Source organism: Schistocerca cancellata, chromosome 7 (assembly GCF_023864275.1).
Source record: "Schistocerca cancellata isolate TAMUIC-IGC-003103 chromosome 7, iqSchCanc2.1, whole genome shotgun sequence".
NCBI classification, from domain to species: domain Eukaryota; kingdom Metazoa; phylum Arthropoda; class Insecta; order Orthoptera; family Acrididae; genus Schistocerca; species Schistocerca cancellata.
The window spans coordinates 547,774,066-547,788,834 of record NC_064632.1 but is presented as its reverse complement, the minus strand read 5'-3'; positions in this window follow the sequence as shown (position 1 = coordinate 547,788,834).

The window sequence follows — 14,769 nt, the reverse complement described above, 5'->3', positions numbered from 1 at the left end:
AAGATCAAACAAGATATTATTTGGCCTAATTCCACACATTAGTTCTACAGGTGCAGACCCATGGCTCCATGCTTAAGATGGTTAATGACCTCCTCAAAATATTCTATATAGTTGGCCTATGCAGAATGTTTCTTGTGACAGTAAGTCCTACATAACCTGTTTAGTTCCTTCATAATTCTCTCACACATATTGCCTTGAGGAAAATAAGCCGAGATTTTAATATGCTCTACCCCACGTTGTTTTAGGCACTCCTCAAATTTCTTGGAAATAAACTGTGGCCCATTGTCCGATAATATAGCTTTGGGCACTCCTATATTTACAAAGTAATCCTTTCCCAATTTGGTTACTATTACTTTAGAATTAGCTTTCTTAATGGGGTAAAATCTAACGTTCTTGGAGAAACCATCCACCATTACGAAAACATATTCACAACCATTTCGTGACACTGGTAGTGGTCCAAATAAGTCCACAGCTTCTAAATCCAATCGATTCTGTGGTTCTACAGAATACATCTGACCTTGAATAATTTTATTGTTGGCTCTTACTTTCTGACATCGGTCACATGATTCTAATCGCCGTTGCACCCTTCTCCACATATTATTAAAGTTCACTACTTCTTTTAACTTAGCAATGCACTTACGAACTCCATAGTGTCCTTACTTACAGTGTATATAGTCAATTAATGCATCAACGTGCTGTTCTGGAAAACAGATTTTCCAGTTCTCCTCAGTATTTTTTCGACGCCTAAATAAGACATCTTTATGCAGACATCTTTATACAGATAATTTTGGAAAGTCAGGATGACCTAATCTGCTTTTCACTATTTTAATACTGTCATCTTGGTTTTGCTCCCTTCGCAGATTCTTACAAATACGTTTGATTGAACCATCATCCTGCAACTGCATGATTGCCAACAATACTTCATTACATTCTTTATTACAGATGGAATTCCTCTCCGGTCCGTTTTCTCTCACACTTCTTGATAAGGCATCCGCCACAATGTTCTCCGTACCCTTAATATAGATCATCTTATACTTAAATTGTTGTAGATACAGGGACCATCTCCTTAATATAGCACACTTAAGTTGACAGGAATCTAGATAGGTGAGGGCATTATGTTCAGTGAAGATTAAAACCTCATGTCCTAAAAGATACTTCTCGAATTTTCGTAAGCCAAAATTAACAGCTAATGCTTATAGCTCGGATATACTACAATTCTTTTCTGCTTGTTGAAGGGATCTACTTGCAAAAGCAATGGTTTTGTGTACTTCTTCTTCTCCTTCTTTCTCAATTTGAAACAGTTCAACTCCCAATCCATATCCACATGCATCAGATCCTAAACAGAATGGTTTCGAAAAATCTGGATGGTTTAAGATTTTACTATTAACTAAGGCTTCCTTTAGATCTCCGAAAACCTTCTGACATTCAGGAGTCCACTTATATACTACATCCTTCTTTAATAGTTCTCTTAGGCAAGGAGCATTAAACAATTGGCCAGACACAAATTTTCTGTAAAAACCAACAGACCAAACATCCCCTTCAGTGCTTTGCGTGTTGTTGGTGCAGCATAGTCTCGAATAGCTCTAATCTTCTCTGGATCAGGCATGATACCTTCTCCGCTCACTACATGCCCCAAGAATTTTACCTCCTTCCTTGCAAAATCAGTTTTATGTAATTTGAATTTCATGGCCCCCACTTTTATTGCTTTCAATACCTCATCTAATAATACACAATGTTCTTCCCACATTGGTGTTGATATTAAAACGTCATCCAGATACACTGTTACCCTTCTTAACAAATGGTCCCCTAACACTTGTGACATAGCTCTTACAAAGGCACATACACTTATATTTAGTCCAAACGGCACCAGCTTGTATTGATAACATTTACCTTCAAATAAAAACGCCGTAAAATTTCTTGGCTCTTTGGCTAAGGGAAGATTCCAATATCCACAGGATACGTCTATGGATGTGAAGTACTTTGCGCCTTTAAACTTCTGCAGCAGTTCTTCTATATTTTCTGGTCTGTCACTCTAAGGTAATATAATTTTATTCAACGCTCGAGCATCTAATACTAATCTAATCGAGACACCCTTCTTTGGTACTATTACCAGCGGGTTGTTGTAAACACTTATTGCTCTTTCAATGATTCCCCACTCTAGCATATTCTGAATAAGGTCACGTACCGCTTCCTTGTGCACTTCAGGAACTGCAAACGGTTTTTTGAAGAAATGGGCATCCTTTTGCACTGTCAAAAAACACTCGTAATCTTTAACTAGTGCTGGCTGATCTGAAAATACTTCTACATGCTTAGTTAGAATTTGTCTTAAGTCATTCCTTTGTCCCACATCTATTTCACTTAATTCCTGTAATTTGCCATCAATCCTTTCTCTGACGCTATCCTGCTCAAACTGATCCACTTCTTTACCTCCACCGTACTCATTGTAGCCTTCCATCTGTTTTGTGGTCTTGCAAATACGGATTGGAAAGTCATTCAGTACTGTATGGTCACATGATCTCTTACCTATAAAGGGTATTGTTATAACGTTACCATTAATTCTAACCATTACATCATTTGTCCCGAAATTTACCCATCCTTCATGTTTACTAAGAAAATCAGCACCCACCAGCATGTCTACGCTTAGTCCACTTATTACTAAGAAGTTCTGCTTAATTACTACCCTCTCTACAACTATGGGTAGGAATACTTCTTGCTTTAGCACCTTCTTGGTTTTTCCTGTTGCTACAATTATATTTAAGCCACTTACTGGCATTTTTACTACTTCACATTCACGCTTACAGGGTCTCCCTCATGCATAATATTATCCCTATTATTAGTGGCAGCTCCTACCAGTCTGTCCACTAGTGCTGAATCGAAACATCTCTCTAGTGTTTCTCTTCCTTTACTCGCCTCTGATTCTGCGACCCTAACACATGGACCTTGGACCTTGCCGTTGGTGGGGAGGCTTGCGTGCCTGAGCGATACATATAGCCATACTGTAGGTGCAACCACAACGGAGGGGTATCTGTTGAGAAGCCAGACAAACGTGTGGTTCCTGAAGAGGGGCAGCAGCCTTTTCAGTAGTTGCAGGGGCAACAGTCTGGATGATTGACTGATCTGGCCTTGTAACACTAACCAAAACGGCATTGCTGTGCTGGTACTGCGAACGGCTGAAAGCAAGGGGAAACTACAGCCGTAATTTTTCCCGAGGGCATGCAGCTTTACTATATGGTTAAATGATGATGGCATCCTCTTGGGTAAAACATTCAGGAGGTAAAATAGTCCCCCATCCGGATTTCCGGGCGGGGACTACTCAAGAGGATGTCGTTATCCGGAGAAAGAAAACTATCGTTCCACGGATCGGAGCGTGGAATGTCAGATCCCTTAATCGGGCAGGTAGGTTTGAAAATTTAAAAAGGGAAATGGATAGGTTAAAGTTAAGTATAGTGGGAGTAGGTATGTAAAAATCCATGGAGAAGAAATAAAAACTTTGTGGTTCGCCGATGACATTTTAATTCTGTCAGAGACAGCAAAGGACCTGGAAGAGCAGTTAAACAGAATGGATAGTGTCTTGAAAGGAGGATATAAGATGAACATCAACGAAAGCAAAACTACGATAATGGAATGTAGTCGAATTAAGTCGGGTGATGCTGAGGGAATTAGATTAGGAAATGAGACACTTAAAGTAGTAAAGGAGTTTTGCTATTTGGGGAGCAAAATAACTGATGATGGTCGATGTAGAGAAGATATAAAATGTAGACTGACAATGGCAAGGAAAGTCAGGAAGTCGTTTCTGAAAGTATTTGTATGGAGTGTAGCCGTGTACGAAAGTGAAACATGGACGATAAATAGTTTGGAGAGGAAGAGAATAGAAGCTTTCGAAATGTGGTGCCACAGAAGAATGCTAAAGATTAGATGGGTAGATCACATAACTTATGAGGAAGTATTGGACAGGATTGAGGTGAAGAGAAGTTTGTGGTACAATTTGACTAGAAGAAGGGATCGGTTGGTAGGACATGTTCTGAGGCATCAAGGGATCACCAATTTAGTATTGGAGGGCAGCGTGGAGCATAAAAATCGTAGAGGGAGACCAAGAGATGAATACACTAAGCAGATTCAGAAGGATGTAGGTTGCAGTAGGTACTGGGAGATAAAGAAGCTTGCACAGGATAGAGTAGCATGGAGAGCTGCATCAAACCAGTCTCAGGACTGAAGACCACAACAAGAACAACAACCCATGTGTCGTCAGCAGTATATATATCCTCCACTTCTTCCTTCTTCTCTTCTTCTTCACGACCCTCAGATACTTCAAATAACATATTAAGCACATCTTTGACCTCTGCTTCATTTCTGTTTCCACCACTGTCAGACAGATCCTCATCTGTTTCGCTGTGCAGATTTACCTTCACCTCCTGATTCAAAACCTTATTAGCATACCTACTTTTTCGACAAGCGTGTTGTTTTTCTTATTGTTAATATTACTGTGCCCCATTAACTCTACTTTAATTAAATCTGCTGCTGTCTCTTGTTGCTCCCCGTTATTCTTCCCTTCTTTCGTAGCAACTATATTAATGCTAGGTGGTTTTACTGGTGCCTTTCTTATGAATGGTTTTGGCAGCGGGTTTAACTGGGAATGCCGTTGTCTACGAACGCTAGCATAATCGTAGACAGCTACACGTTTTTCGACCGCAGTGCGTCACTGCTAACTGACGTCCTTCGCCAGCTGGTTGCGTCACCTCTCACCTCCTGACATCTGTCGGCCGTCTCCGTACTGCCCCCGGTCACTGAACCGATTATCATATGTCCTGTCTCTCCCTCGTGACCTACCTCGATATCCGCCTCCTCTCTGTACGCTCATTCTGCTTATGTTTACACCAGTGCGACTGTCGTTCTGCCTAACAGGAGGGCGATACTCTCTTCTCGCACTTTCCTCCTCTTTGAGTACTGATTCAACGCGTTCTAGATATTGTACAAATTTATCTACATTGTCTCTAGGTGCAGATATTATTTTATTCTTCAAATTCCAAGGTAACTTATTTTCTACCCCCAGAATGATTTGCTCCATTTCAACTTTATTGTTAAGATAGAATAGAGTAGTTACCCACCCTTGTACAAATCTTTTTATTCCTTCTTTCTTGGGGTCCTATTTTTCCCCAGACCAGAAACGGTTGAGTACATCCATTTCCTTTCGCTTACCCCAGCACTCCTCATAGAAAGCGTGTTTAAAATCCTTTAATTTGGTATATTTTTCTGAGGCCAAGTTCCCCCAGATTCTTGCCTCCCCCATTAATTTTAAAGTAATAAATCCGATCTTCTGCTTATCACTCAACACTTTAGGCAAGATATCCTTAAAGTCATTCCAAAACTCACGTGGATGTACACTTTTATTGGGATCAAACTTGAGAAACTGTCGATGGGTGACATAAGCCATCTCAGTGGATTTTACTATTCCACTAGACATAATGCTACCACTATTGTTAGTAACACACTGTTCTACTTTTGGTAGGCAACAGTCATGCTCACACAATTGCTCATTCATACTTTCACTGAATAGATTAATATGAGTTTCCAAGCAGTGACTGTATTTATTACATGAGCCCCAAGTTTGTCACACTTATCTTTATTTCCCTTCAATTTACATTCTAAGGCAGTGTGATTTATTTCACTATAATTTTCTACCCCTTTGATATATTCACGAGCCTTTACTATTTCTGTAATTACATGCACTTTAAATTGCTGTTGGTCATCAGTAACTTGTTCGATCTGTGTAGTTAATTCACTTTTTACTTGAACGATAGTTTGCGTACATTCCTGTTTAACCTGATTTATTTCAATTTGTACCTTAGTACTAAGCACTGCCATGTCGTACTTCCAACAAACTCTTAGATCTGAAATTTTTGAATCCAGCTTAGATCCTATTTCCTCACCCATATTACTCATTTTTGACTCTAACCCACTCATTTGTGAATCTATCTCAGAACCCATTTTTGTCATATCAGAACCTAATTTGGTCATACTAACTTCCATCTCTCACTTAATGAGGTACCCATTTTCGTCATATTAGCATCTAAACCATTGAATTTTGCCAATAGAGTCATAACATAACTGCCACACTATCTTTCGCACCGTCATTTACTGATACAGTGTCTCCTTTAATATTAGCTACTGCCACAGGTAGATCGGAAACACTGGGATCTGATACATTCAGTTCCACCTCCGATTCATAATTAACACTTAATGACTGTCAAACTACTACTGAAATTGGGTTGGGACACATCCAAGCCAAAGTTCATGGGATCAAAAATCTCTTCCCCTTGTTCTTTCCCCCTATCTACCCTCAGTTCGTCCTCTACATTTGATTGCTTACACTCAGCCATTTTCTTCAGTTTTTTTTTTTTACACACACGCACAAAGTTTTAAAAAGCGCACTACTTAACTTTGCGCTTCTGATGTCTCCAATAAGGCCAACTAAGGCTTCGCGTCCGATCGCCGTGCACTGGGCCGCTGTACCAGTTTACGGGGCACCACTCCGGTCAGTGTTGCCAACTGCTTCCGCTGCCGCCGTCGCGTCGTCTCGTAGCTCGTAGTCTGTCTGCCAGATGACGCCGTTATCAGCTACTTCAGTCGGCGCGATATAACCGCAAAATTCATCCGCCAAGCACATCAAACACACTCACAGTTCATGGGCTATGACTGTCTTTCTGTCCACGTGGCGATAGTTCACTCTTAATATTTGTCCTTTCCCCAGTTCCTGTTTATTCGCGAGCACTTTTTTATCGTCCGGTTACACACACACTACTGCTTTTAATGAAATGTTTCATTATCTTTCCCGGCCGATGCACCAATTTCGACGGAATTTTACGTGTGTGGGCGCGATGCACCAATTGCGACGGGTTATACGTTGCTGCTGCAATGCAATTTCTTTTTAATTTTTGTTCACCTACCTCTTTACAGCGGTAGATCTTTGCACGTAAACTCGTGACTGCAGCTACTTACGAGATCACAGAAGAGCAGTGTTGAGGAAACTGTAACCTCATAGCTACACGCCGGAGGCCGCTATAAGTAAAATTTGCTGAAAATATTCTATGTACTTTAAAGAAATGATTCGGAAAGTGGATGTCACTCGTACTTTAAACATGAAGTTCAAATTTAAACCTTCAATGAACCATAGACCTTGCAGTTGGTGGGGAGGCTTGCGTGCCTCAACGATACAGATAGCCGTACCGTAGGTGCTACAACAACGGAGGGGTATCTGTTGAGAGGCCAGACAAACGTGTTTTTCCTGAAGAGGGGCAGCAGCCTTTTCAGTAGTTGCAGGGGCAACAGTCTGGATGATTGACTGATCTGGCCTTGTAACATTAACCAAAACGGCCTTGCTGTGCTGGTACTGCAAACGGCTGAAAGCATGGGGAAACTAGAGCCGTAATTTTTCCCGAGGGCATGCAGCTTTACTGTATGGTTAAATGATGATGGCGTCCTCTTGGGTAAAATATTCCGGAGGTAAAATAGTCCCCCAATCGGATCTCCGGGCGGGGACTACTCAAGATGACGACGTTATTAGGAGAAAGAAAACTGGCATTCTACTGATCGGAGCATGGAATGTCAGATCCCTTAAACGGGTAGGTAGGTTAGAAAATTTAAAAAGGGAAATGGGTAGGTTAAAGGTAGATACAGTGGGAATTAGTGAAGTTCGGTGGCAGGAGGAACAAGACTTCTGGTTGGGTAAATACAGGGTTATAAATACAAAATCAAATAGGGGTAATGCAGGAGTAGGTTTAATAATGTATAAAAAAATTGGAGTGCGGGTAAGCTACTACAAACAGCATAGTGAACGTATTATAGTGGCCAAGATAGATACGAAGCCCATGCCTACCACAGTAGTACAAGTTTATATGTCAACTAGCTCTGCAGATGACGAAGAAATTAAAGAAATATATGATGAAATAATAGAAATTATTCAGGTAGTGAAGGGAGACGAAAATTTAATAGTCATGGTTGACTGGAATTCGAGAGTAGGAAAAGGGAGAGAAGGAAACATAGTAGGTGAATATGGATTGGGGCTAAGAAATGAAAGAGGAAGCCGTCTGTTAGAATTTTGCACAGAACATAATTTAATCATAGCTAACACTTGGTTCAAGAATCATAAAAGAAGGTTGTATACATGGAAGAACCCTGGAGATACTAAAAGGTATCAGATAGATTATATAATGGTAAGACAGAGATTTAGGAACCAGGTTTTAAACTGTAGGACATTTCCAGGGGCAGATGTGGACTCTGACCACAATCTTTTGATTCTGAACTGTAGATTAAAACTGAAGAAACTGCAAAAAGATGGGAATTTAAGGAGATGGGACCTGGATAAACTGAAAGAACCAGAGGTTGTTCAGAGTTTCAGGGAGAGCATAAGGGAACAATTGACAGGGAAGGGGGAAAGAAATGCAGTAGAAGACGAATGGGTAGCACTGAGGTATGAAGTAGTGATGGCAGCAGAGGATCGAGTAGGTAAAAAGACGAGGGCTAGTAGAAATCCTTGGGTAACAGAAGAAATATTGAATTTAATTGATGAAAGGAGAAAACATAAAAATGCAGTAAATGAAGCAGGCAAAAAGGAATACAAAGGTCTCAAAAATGAGATCGAAAGGAAGTGCAAAATGGCTAAGCAGGCATGGCTAGAGGGCAAATGTAAGGATGTAGAGGCTTATCTCACTAGGGGTAAGATAGATACAGCCTGCAGGAAAATTAAAGAGACCTTTGGAGAAAAGAGAGCCACTTGTATGAATATCAAGAGCTCAGAAGGAAACCCAGTTCTAAGCAAAGAGGGGAAAGCAGAAAGGTGGGAGGAGTATATAGAGGGTCTATACAAGGGCGATGTACTTGAGGACAATATTATGGAAATGGAAGAGGATGTAGATGAAGATGAAATGGGAGATACGAAACTGCGTGACGAGTTTGACAGAGCACTGAAAGACCTGAGTCAAAACAAGGCCCTGGGAGTAAACAACATTCCATTAGAACTACTGACGGCCTTGGGAGAGCCAGACCTGACAAAACTCTACAACCTAGTGAGCAAGATGTATGAGACAGGCGAAATACCTTCAGACTTCAAGAAGAATATAATAATTCCAATCCCAAAGAAAGCAGGTGTTGACAGTTGTGAAAATTACCGAACTATCAGTTTAATAAGTCACAGCTGCAAAATACAAACACGAATTATTTACAGACAATTGATAAAACTGGTAGAAGCCGACCTCAGGGAAGATCAGTTTGGATTCCGTAGAAATATTGGAACACGTGAGGCAATACTGACCTTACGAATTATCTTAGAAGAAAGATTAAGGAAAGACAAACCTACATTTCTAGCATTTATAGACTTAGATAAAGCATTTGACAATGACTGGAATACTCTCTTTCAAATTCTAAAGGTGGCAGGGGTAAAATACAGGGAGCGAAAAGCTACTCACAATTTGTACAGAAACCAGATGGCAGATATAAGAGTCGAGGGGCATGAAAGGGAAGCAGTGGTTGGCAAGGGAGTGAGACAAGGTTGTAGCCTATCCCCGATGTTATTCAATCTTTATATTGAGCAAGCAGTAAAGGAAACGAAAGAAAAATTTGGAGTAGGTATTAAAATTCAGGGAGAAGATATAAAAACTTTTAGGTTCGTCGATGACATTGTTAATTCTGTCAGAGACAGCAAAGGACTGCCGGCCGGAGTAGCCGTGCGGTTCTGGTCGCTACAGTCTGGAGCCGAGCGACCGCTACGGTCGCAGGTTCGAATCCTGCCTCGGGCATGGATGTGTGTGATGTCCTTAGGTTAGTTAGGTTTAATTAGTTCTAAGTTCTAGGCGACAAATGACCTCAGAAGTTGAGTCGCATAGTGCTCAGAGCCATTTGAACCATTTTGAACAGCAAAGGACTTGGAAGAGCAGTTAAACGGAATAGACAGTTTCTGAAAGTATTTGTATGGAGTGTACCCATGTATGGAAGTGAAACATGGACAATAAATAGTTTGGACAAGAAGAGAATAGTAGCTTTCGAAATGTGGTGCTACAGAAGAATGTCGAAGATTAGGTGGGTAGATCACGTAAATAATGAAGAGCTATTGAATAGGATTGGAGAGAAGAGACGTTTGTGGCACAACTTGACTAGAAGAAGAGATCGGTTGGTAGGACATGTCTTGAGGCATCAAGGGATCACAAATTTAGCATTGGAGGGCAGCGTGGAGGGTAAAAATCGTAGAGGGAGACCATAGATGAATACACTAAGCAGATTCAGAAGGATGTAGGTTGCAGTAGGTACTGGTAGATGAAGGAGCTTGCACGGGATAGGTTAGCATGGAGAGCTGCATCAAACCAGTCTCAGGACTGAAGACCACAACAACAACATAGATCTTTATTTCCGTTGCAAGATTATCAGCCCATATTTACGAAAATTACTAAAGTTTCTGCTCGAAGTTATCACCATACCTAAAACAGCCAGAACTTTTACCTTCCCAAATTCTGAAACCAAATACTTGTAACACAGCCAATGATCGGCCAATTACTTCTGCACACGATATTCAGTTGTGTTCTTTAGTAAAAGTTTATGCTCGCCATAAAATGCCCACTAAGAATATACTCAGTACCGCCACGCTAGCCCGCATCTCGTGGTCGTGCGGTAGCGTTCTCGCTTCCCACGCCCGGGTTCCCGGGTTCGATTCCCGGCGGGGTCAGGGATTTTCTCTGCCTCGTGATGGCTGGGTGTTGTGTGATGTCCTTAGGTTAGTTAGGTTTAAGTAGTTCTAAGTTCTAGGGGACTGATGACCATAGATGTTAAGTCCCATAGTGCTCAGAGCCATTTGAACCGCCACGCTATATAATTCATAGTTCACTCGCGATTTTCGTCGGAACGAATTATCACAACATTCTAAAGTTTTCATAAACAGTTTCTGGTCACTACCAGATACCATTAACACTGGACCATAACGCGGAAGTCATGCCAAGACTTCATCTTACACATAATGCGAAAAGTCACATCCAGCATAACCGCCTCCAATCAAAGCTAGCTCGCGACTTCCTCCTCTCACGCTTCCACTACACCAAACTACAGGGTGTTTCAAAAATGACCGGTATATTTGAAACGGCAATAAAAACTAAACGAGCAGCGATAGAAATACACCGTTTGTTGCAATATGCTTGGGACAAGAGTACATTTTCAGGTGGACAAACTTTCGAAATTACAGTAGTTACAATTTTCAACAACAGATGGCGCTGCAAGTGATGTGAAAGATATAGAAGACAACGCAGTCTGTGGGTACGCCATTCTATACGTCGTCTTTCTGCTGTAAGCGTGTGCTGTTCACAACGTGCAAGTGTGCTGTAGACAACATGGTTTATTCCTTAGAACAGAGGATTTTTCTGGTGTTGGAATTCCACCGCCTAGAACACAGTGTTGTTGCAACAAGACGAAGTTTTCAACGGAGGTTTAATGTAACCAAAGGACCGAACAGCGATACAATAAAGGAACCGTTTGAAAAATTTCAACAGACTGGGAACGTGACGGATGAAAGTGCTGGAAAGGTAGGGCGACCGCGTACGGCAACCACAGAGAGCAACGCGCAGCTAGTGCAGCAGGTGATCCAACAGCGGCCTCGGGTTTCCGTTCGCCGTGTTGCAGCTGCGGTCCAAATGACGCCAACGTCCACGTATCGTCTCATGCGCCAGAGTTTACACCTCTATCCATACAAAATTCAAACGCGGCAACCCCTCAGCGCTGCTACCATTGCTGCACGAGAGACATTCGCTAACGATATAGTGCACAGGATTGATGACGGCGATATGCATGTGGGCAGCATTTGGTTTACTGACGAAGCTTATTTTTACCTGGACGGCTTCGTCAATAAACAGAACTGGCGCATATGGGGAACCGAAAAGCCCCATGTTGCAGTCCCATCGTCCCTGCATCCTCAAAAGTACTGGTCTGGGCCGCCATTTCTTCCCAAGGGATCATTGGCCCATTTTTCAGATCCGAAACGATTACTGTATCACGCTATCTGGACATTTTTAGTGAATTTGTGGCGGTACTAACTGCCTTAGACAACACTGCGAACACCTCGTGGTTTATGCAAGATGGTGCCCGGCCACATCGCACGGCCGACGTCTTTAATTTCCTGAATGAATATTTCGATGATCGTGTGATTGCTTTGGGATATCCGCAACATACAGGAGGCGGCGTGGATTGGCCTCTCTATTCGCCAGACATGAACCCCTGTGACTTCTTTCTGTGGGGACACTTGAAAGACCAGGTGTACCGCCAGAATCCAGAAACAATTGAACAGCTGAAGCAGTACATTTCATCTGCATGTGAAGCCATTCCGCCAGACACGTTGTCAAAGGTTTCGGGTAATTTCATTCAGAGACTACGCCATATTATTGCTCGCATGGTGGATATGTGGAGAATATCGTACTATAGAGTTTCCCAGACCGCAGTGCCATCTGTTGTTGAAAATTGTAACTACTGTAATTTCGAAAGTTTGTCTGCCTGAAAATGTACTGTTGTCCCAAGCATATTGCAACAAACGGTGTATTTCTATCGCTGCTCGTTTAGTTTTTATTGCCGTTTCAAATATACCGGTCATTTTTGAAACACCCTGTATATCTCCTCGCTAGGCGGCCAACCGTCTCGCTTCTCATTGGCTATCAGCACTTACGACCATTGAGAACTCACTTCTAGGGCGCGGCTCGCGCCAAAATCTAGCAAGCACCAACTACTTCTCTAGACCCATTGATGTCATCAAATTAAGTAACACAAAACTCTCTAATTAAATAAACAAAACAAAATGAACAATAAGCTTTACTCTACATCTGGAAATTTATTATGTAGTCGCGAATGTTCTGGCTGTCTTATACAAAAGCATACATACTTGGACAACCGACATTCACTAGTAGGGGAACCATTAGTGGATCCATTCCCACGTTACAGAGTTGGAACACTTGCCAGTTCCTGTAAAGAATTACATGAATGATTTTTGATAATGCCGAATGTCCCACATACTCTCACGCACGCATTCTCATTCACACGCACCCTAACACACAATACACATATTTACCTAGAATTCTTGAAATGATTATTATAGAAAAGTTACAGAGGTTTTCTGAAACTAAAAACTTTCCAAATTTATATATGAACACTGAAAGTGTTATCAGATCATCGTACATAGTCACTGAAGGTGAACTATTACATCACTGCATTTATTTAAATTCTTGACTTGGAAAATTACGTTTTTTTTAAATTTTAGTAACTTCCAAAATACAACTATTTTTGATCTCAGACTTTGACATAATGCTTGTTTTCGCAACAACAGGATGCACATCAAATATGACAGTCCTCAGGTTATTCCTTTTTAGTTATGAATAATTTTAGTTTCGTATAGCGTAAGTGGCCAGCCAGCGCTACTCCACTGCTTTCACACGCGCAGCTGCAACAGATGGTCGTGAAGTCAGTCTGCAGGACACAACTCGTCCGTTACCGACCGTATAATACTCTACCGGCTTACATTGCAGCCCACATACATTCCGAAGTAAAGCTTTTAATAGACAAATGGGCGATCGTGCACTAGTTGCGACTCCACACACGGGTTCTTTACACTGAAATTATTTACAAAAATTGTTACAGAAATGTTTTCTACAAAATTCTAATTTTTTATTTTTTTCGACAAACTGAATGTCTATTTGACAAAAATATTACAACTGGATTTTTTTTTTCAAAGTCCATTCGCCTTAAAGTTTTACTCTCCCATTTTCTTTGTAAAAAGAAATTTTCATAATGAAACGACCTTTTAAATTACATTACTGAATTATCTTTGCATAAAAGCTACTTTGGTGTGTGCCGTACATTATAAGTGTAAGCGGTTGGTGAAATTCATTATGATGAGCATCTGTAAGATAACTTTTAGGAAATTACGTAATTTACGCTTTTTTGTGGTGGTACTATGAAGGGCGCCTCACTTGTAACTAAGTAACTTTTTTCACAAACTTCTCAAAAAAGTGCTTTAGTTGGCGTCCTTAAAAATTACCTATTTCACCAATAGTATGAGAGAGGGAACCATTTTGTATCTCTCACAAAAAGTTTTCACTGTAGTGGGTGTCTATAAAAATTATATACTTTCAGCAACTACTTTTCGATAAAACAGCGTCGGAAGTTCTTTTCACATTTATTTTTACATCAGTTCCACACCTGGTTACTTTGTAAACATCAACACCCACTCATCCCTCAGGTACAAGTGAGTCTCACATCCGGTTTCCATAGTGGGCGAACCTGCAAAATACAGTACGTCCTTGCCAAACGGTCATTACTTTGCTTACTGCATAGAAGAATGTTATACATGTTTCTTCCAAATACGTAACTATTTGTTTCTTGCCATAATCGGTACATTTACAAAGACAGTTTTACGGTTTCATTGACTTTACATACCCAGTAATAACAATACTTTAGTAAAAGTATTATTCAGATTAAATTTTATTTCTACATCTACGTGATTACTCTGCTATTTGCAATAAAGTGCCTGGCAGAGGATTCAATAAACCATCTTCAAGCTGTATCTCTACCGTTCTACTCTCGAATGGCACGCGGGAAAAACGAGCACTTAAATTCTTGTGTGTGAGCCCTGATTTCTCTTAATCGTGATGATCATTTCTCCCTGTGTAGATGAGTACCAACAGAATGTTTTCATAATCGGTTGAGAAATCTGGTAACTGAAATTTCATGAGAAGATCCCGTCGCAACGAAAAA